The sequence below is a fragment of the Dermacentor variabilis genome, chromosome 4 (assembly GCF_050947875.1).
Source record: "Dermacentor variabilis isolate Ectoservices chromosome 4, ASM5094787v1, whole genome shotgun sequence".
Lineage (NCBI taxonomy): Eukaryota > Metazoa > Arthropoda > Arachnida > Ixodida > Ixodidae > Dermacentor > Dermacentor variabilis.
Window position 1 is genome coordinate 190,480,174 of NC_134571.1, and position 6,416 is coordinate 190,486,589.

The window sequence follows — 6,416 nt, forward strand, 5'->3', positions numbered from 1 at the left end:
GGCATTCACGTTCGGGCCTTACTGATTCTGTGAGAAAGGTCCCTCCAAATACACTATTATGACTATACGTACATGTGTGTGCTTACGTAGACGTAGTTAGTTGTCGCAAGTTACGTGCTCTTAAATAAAACGCCACGAAAACCTAATCTGCTTTTTTACCGACAAGTCCGTGAATGCATGGCAATATTTTATGACGTCAGCATGTCACCACATATACTCAGGCCAAGAAGCAGGTAGCGCTCTCAAAACAAGTTCGCATTAGCAATACGTGTATACTTATCCCAAATTGCCCACGTTTGGCTAATCAATGGTAGTGGTTGCCTTTATTTCGTTGTTCCCATTGGCAATGAGAGCTACAAGTATATAGTCCCAGTATCGCCCGAAAGGCGAAGCATTGGTTCCGATAACAAATTATTAGACAGCTATGCGTAGTTAGTAGCCTTATCAGCTGCATAAACCACTGGGAAAAATATGCTTCCTAACTAAATTAATAAGCACGCTGTCACCCGCGCACAGGCAAACATGAATACATCTCACTCGATGGCCGCGGACACTCGCTCAGAAGGCTGGCGTGATGAGCGGCAGCTGCGGAGAGCGAATTCCCTTTTGCGCTTCCTCTCGTTTGAACGCAAACAAGGCGCGCGAGAACACAGCGCACACGAAACCATCAGGTATCTTAAGTCGGCTATTTTTCGAGCCCATCGCAGATTACTTACAAGATAGGGCGCGCGCGGCCGCGCTCTGCCACCGCTGTCGGAGTAGAAGAGATGCGCACCAACTTGCCCCCTTCTGCACACCCTCCTAGCGCGCACACATCTCACCGCTGCCCCTCTTTGCGACCTTGAGAAGACGACGCTCACCCTCCCCACCATTCTCCCTTGCGGGCGCGAGAAGCCGCCACCGCATCGTCACCATCCTTCTCGGCTCACCCATCGCGAGCTTTACCTCACACCTACAGCATACGGCGCGCAGTCGCGATGTTATCGCACTCGAACATCATACGGGATATCAAGGCGACGGCTGAAATTCACCTGGACTGTCCATATAATTGCTTTCGCAATAATAATTTCAGATTAGAAAAAGTAGGTGAGTGCAACCTTACAATTTCGCCTGAAGGCCTGACGATGCGAGGAGGAAAGACATGGTGACGGTGGGCAGCATCCAGCGAGGCGTACAGCAAGATAGGCCCTTACGAGTATTGTATTCTGGTGGTGTCTCTCAAACTGCAAAATACGAACTCAAGGAATTATTTCGAGAGCTCATGGCAAGCCAGAGAATGTCACTCTGAAGACGTTACATTGAGGATCAGTGTGCGAGGTCTGTGACTGACTTTTGAGACGTCCTCAATGTGCGAAATTGTGCTGCATACATTGATGTTCACCAAATGTAAAACCCACAGTATATTTGGCGTCTAATTGGATGTCCAAGTTTTGCTTCCTTCATATTTAACTGGATCTGCATCCTCCTCTTCGCAATGGACGTAACGAGGATTAACTTAGTCCAATAAGTATGTGAACGTTTGTAATCGGGCAACACATTTTCGTGCCACCAATCTGAAAACACACTTTATTCTTGCAGGCTATCAAGACGTGAGGTGGCGTCAAGATAACCGAGCTTCGCCTACAGCTGGCTTCGGTGGTGCATAGTCAGCAACGCTTCACTTGGTGCCTCTCTAAGTTGAAGAACATAACAAACCTGTAATACAGGAAGAGCGGATAGAAAAATCGTCACCATTCTACGGACTTGCTCAAGCGTATTTTTCGATTAGTTGGAAGCTCCTTTCTTGTTTGTTGGGATGAGCTCACATGCTTCTATAACGTTCTTCCATAATGAACTTCACCCAACAAAAGCCAATCCGTAATCTTGTGAAGCGTTGGCTTCATCGCTGATGCGCGCAGCATACATAGGCGTACTTATCCGGGTGGGTAGGGGTGGGTGCTTGCCTCCCCCCCCCCCCCCCCCCCCACTGTCAGAAGTGGAGCGGCAAAGTGTGCCATTTGCTTCCTCACTTTTGAAGGCGGGCGCTTTTGGCTGCACGCTGGAAAATCTAACAGCAGCTGATGACAAACTGTCTTTTTGAATGCATTAAGCCCGTAAGTAATGCTTTTATTTGTTACGCGTCCAGTGTTTGGGCAGCGAGGATTGTCTTTCGTGCCTCGCCGCGAATAGCTGCAGCGGGCGGCGAACACAGTCCACCATACACGCTCGCATTGTACAGAAGGCTGGCGCTGAGCAGTTCCCACCACAACAAATTGCACGGCGTACTTCTTCCAACATGACCGGTTTTTTGGACCGCCTAATCATGTTCGGAAACATAAAGTGAGCGTGCTATGTTTAACGTAAGGGCGAAGGATTGTGAAGTATCACAATCGGCCGCGCACAACGACGGCTTGTCTTGAAGGGACACTAAAGCCAAATAAGAAGTCATGGTAAAGCGATAGATTAATGCTCGAGAACGTCTAAAGGCCAGAATACATGGAGCGAATATGCGACGAATAGTCGGCGTTCGACGCCCGGCGGCGTACGCGCGACGCGCGGCGGCGGAGAAAACGTCGTTCGCCGCCGATCCAGCTGGCGCAGAAAAGTTCGTCGGGCGGCGACGATACCGGAAGCGGCAAACGAGCGGCGCCCCAAAGCGAGCCAATCAGGTCTCACTATCCGCCCCGACTTCCGGCTAGGCTTCCCCGCTTGTCCATGTATCCCGATCCCGCTCTATCGTTCACGCCGGTCACCCGCTTTTCGTATTCATGGCATCCAAAGCGGCGCGGCTGGAATTTAACAAGTTAATAACAGCCATGGTTAGACAAGCTCAGGTGCGCTACTTTCGGGTCTGCTTGCTTCGGCCGCGCGCGCGTTGAGCCACAGAACAGCGCCGCGGAGTTAGAGGAGCCGAAAGTTGTTTACCCGGCCATTGTTGCCACTGCCACAGCGCATAGCATCGCCGCTTTCTTTAAACTACATCGGCACATGAATGTCTCAAACACACAAAAAAGACTAGAAATCATTTCTAAACAAAATTTTACGCGTTTTTAGAGTGTTCCGTAATTCAAAAGGGATAATAATTGTCGTTAAAGTTTTTTTTTTGTCAAGTGTTTCACGACAGCGCATTTGCCTCGTCTAGCCACACTGATAACAACGCAGCGACTCGCCGGCGGCGGCCGGCCTGTCTTCGCTCCATGTAGCGCAGCCCGACGAAAATACGGCGTCGCGCCGCGGCAGATTTTCTGCCGCCCGAACTTCGTCGTGAAAGTTCGCTCCATGTATTCTGGCCTTAAGGCGTCAATATTGTCGCGAACAGAGATTTAATCGAGAAATCCAGGTAAATGCAGGATACGATTAGCGACTCCCCCGCGACTTCTAGATTTTTCGGATAGCTTCACTCCAATTTCCCTATCTCAGCTAAATGAGACTGCAATATGCTTGCCGAATACAGCACCTGGTTTCCTGACGGAGTCAGATGTGATGCTAAAATGATTGTTACAGGAGTCGTTTAGCGCTCTTTTAGACCTGGTAAATTATTCAATTAAAGATGCTTGGATTCCGTTGCAATAGAAGCTTGTCAAAGTAGTTATGATGCTTAAGAAACAAGGGGTAGGGTATATACTGGAGAACATTAGGCTCATTCAAACAACATGGCAAAATTAACCGACAGGCCTCTTTACCTTCGTATCATAAAATTTATTCATGATAATTCCATTCTTAGTCCCAGTCAGATCGGTTTCAGGGTCAGCTGGTCCATCTGGCATGCCCACGCCGACTTAGAAAGCCGAATACAACTTACTAGACGTCATAAGCGATACGCTGGCTTAGTGACGCTCGATATCGCTAAAGCATGCGATACCGTGGAGCACACAGCACTGATAAATCGGTTAACATCCTGTGGTGTTCCTGGGTATATAATAGCATCTATTCACTCATTCTTAGGTGAAAGAGAATTATTTTGTTATAAGAGCGACTTCTATATGTAAACAGAACAAGAGGCGTACCGCAAGCCTCAGACATTTCCCATTTGCTTTTTAATGTTGTCATGAGCACACTTTCCTGTAATTCAGAAATGACTACTTATGTTTGTGCGGTCGATATTGCGTTTTTCGCATCTGCGAACGACATCCACACGTTATACCACCGATTGCAAACTTATCTTTGCGCTTTGCGACCAAACAGCGCCGTTGCCGGAAATCATTCCGGATTGAGTCTAGAATGCCTTTTTTATGCTCGAAAAGACATTTCACCACGAACATTGCGAACTCAGGCTGGATTTCGTGGCAACGCCCATGCACCGGGAGTCGCATAACACAAGGAGCCCCATCCGAGCACCAAGTTTCATAGTCGTTTCAATGGCGAGCGGGCTCGCCGCGGCATTTCGCGGAAGTCGAGGAGTCTACGGCACGCATGCATTTCAATTCCAAAACATTATGCGTATAAAGTTCTTATAAATCCTTGATGCGAAAGGCGCATTCCCATTTCCAAACTCATGCTTGAAATTTTCTATCCCGGAACTTTGTGGGTTTAATGTTAACATTTCACGCGAAAGGCGCATTGGATTTTCAGAAGTCACACATCGGTCCGTGCAACGAGACAATCCAAATCGACACACTATCGGACAAGTTGACTATAGTAGGATACAACTTAAAAAAAAAAAAAAACAGCAGTTGGCAACCAAGCCACACTGACTGCGCGGGATTGTTACTCCGCCAGCCAATCACAAACGCAAACAAAATCGTCGTCATGCGACCATTTCAAAATGGCATCGTACTTTATACCTCCTGCGCGTCTGCTGTGCTTGAGCCTCTTCATCGGCGGAAGCGAACATGTGTGCAACAGACACGGACAAAGTGTATGGAGTCTGAGCTTCTCACACTTCAAAAGTCAGCGGTACAGTTCATTTCACTGCTGACCCCGTTTTACTCACGAAACTCCACTGCCAACTGAAGTGAACTTGACAGTAAATAGTTGCAGCGAAGCATGCGTTTTATTTCAGTTCAATAGAGAAGAAGACATTCCCCGTTCCACTATAATAGGCTAGTGAAAACGTACGAAATTATGCACTTATAATTTTTATCTTTGTGGTTACCGCCTTTGTTAGGTAACGGAAAGTTTGAAGTACGAACTATTTGCAGCCTCGCGGAGGAATAGTGGTTGGCCGTTATGAGGCCGTGGGCGGGGCTTCACTGCAGACTTGAGTTGCGTCCGACTATAGAGTGTACTAAAGCTGGCAAAGCACGTAGCGAGGTCTGATGAGACGAAGCGTTGTGGCGGTTAATTTGTGCCGTCATTTCACAGAAAAGAATATCACCATTTTTTTTTTCACTTGCGCCAAAGCATCCATGTGAAGAAACTAAAGTCAGTGAAGGTAACTACGTCTTTATTTATTTTTCTACTTTGACTGCTATTCGCTAGGACACATTGAATCTCTTCAATTTTCTTGTTCTCGCTACCCGCGGGCTGCCAGAGCCAGCCAGAGCACATGCGTTTTTCTCGTGTTTCCCCGACCATCACGCGGCGTACTTGGGTGCGCGTTCGTTTTTCTCTGGGCGAGTGGATTTTTACCTGGCAGAGGTTTTGACGTTTTTTGGCTAGCAGACGAGAAAGAGAAACAATGGTCGCTCGCCGCCATCACTCTGGGGACTTGACGGATTGCAACGCGTTTGCTTGAGCGCAACCTCTCCGGAAGGGCTTGTCTCGCCAGTGTATGATATCGAGCAGGATGCGTATAGTTCTCTGCGGACCAAACGCCTTACGTTTTCTTTGATATTCCTTCGGTAGGTACCCAAAGTAAGCATTCGATTGTAGTCAACGTGCTTTCCTTCCTGTTTATTTCCTATCAGTGCCCGGGCCTCACAAAAAATATATATAAAAAATAAAACGTTGCGGCGCAGCGAATTGTCGCATGGTGAAAATTCTAGTTTGTTACTTCTTTCGCGGAAAGTAATGTGCCACGCGATGCTTCAGTCGCCGGATACTCTTATTATATTATTGCAATAGCAATTATGTGGACACTCCAGGCGCATCCCTGCCGTCGCCGTCTCCCTCATAATCCCTATAAAGTCTAAGGGCGATAAAATCGTGACCGCGCGCCGCATGCTGCATGTGCGAGTGAAAGAGTAAGGGGGGGGGGGGGTTGGCATGCGTGAGCCGACGATGGTGGCTCGGTATTGTGTGCGCAAGAAAGAAAAGCGTGGAAGAAGCGCGCCTCTTTCCGTCGCGCGCGATTATCAGGGGCAGTGTAAGGAGTGGGGGGTGGGGGGGGGGGGCTTAGTATTCTGTGATCTGTGAATCAGTGATTTCTCAACATGTTTACTTGCCTTGTTTGACGCATTATATACAGTGACTTTGTTTTAGATACCTTGATTTATTGGAGACTTATACGTATATCAAATTTTCCTGTTGCCCAGGTAGCCACCTTGCTAAGTCCT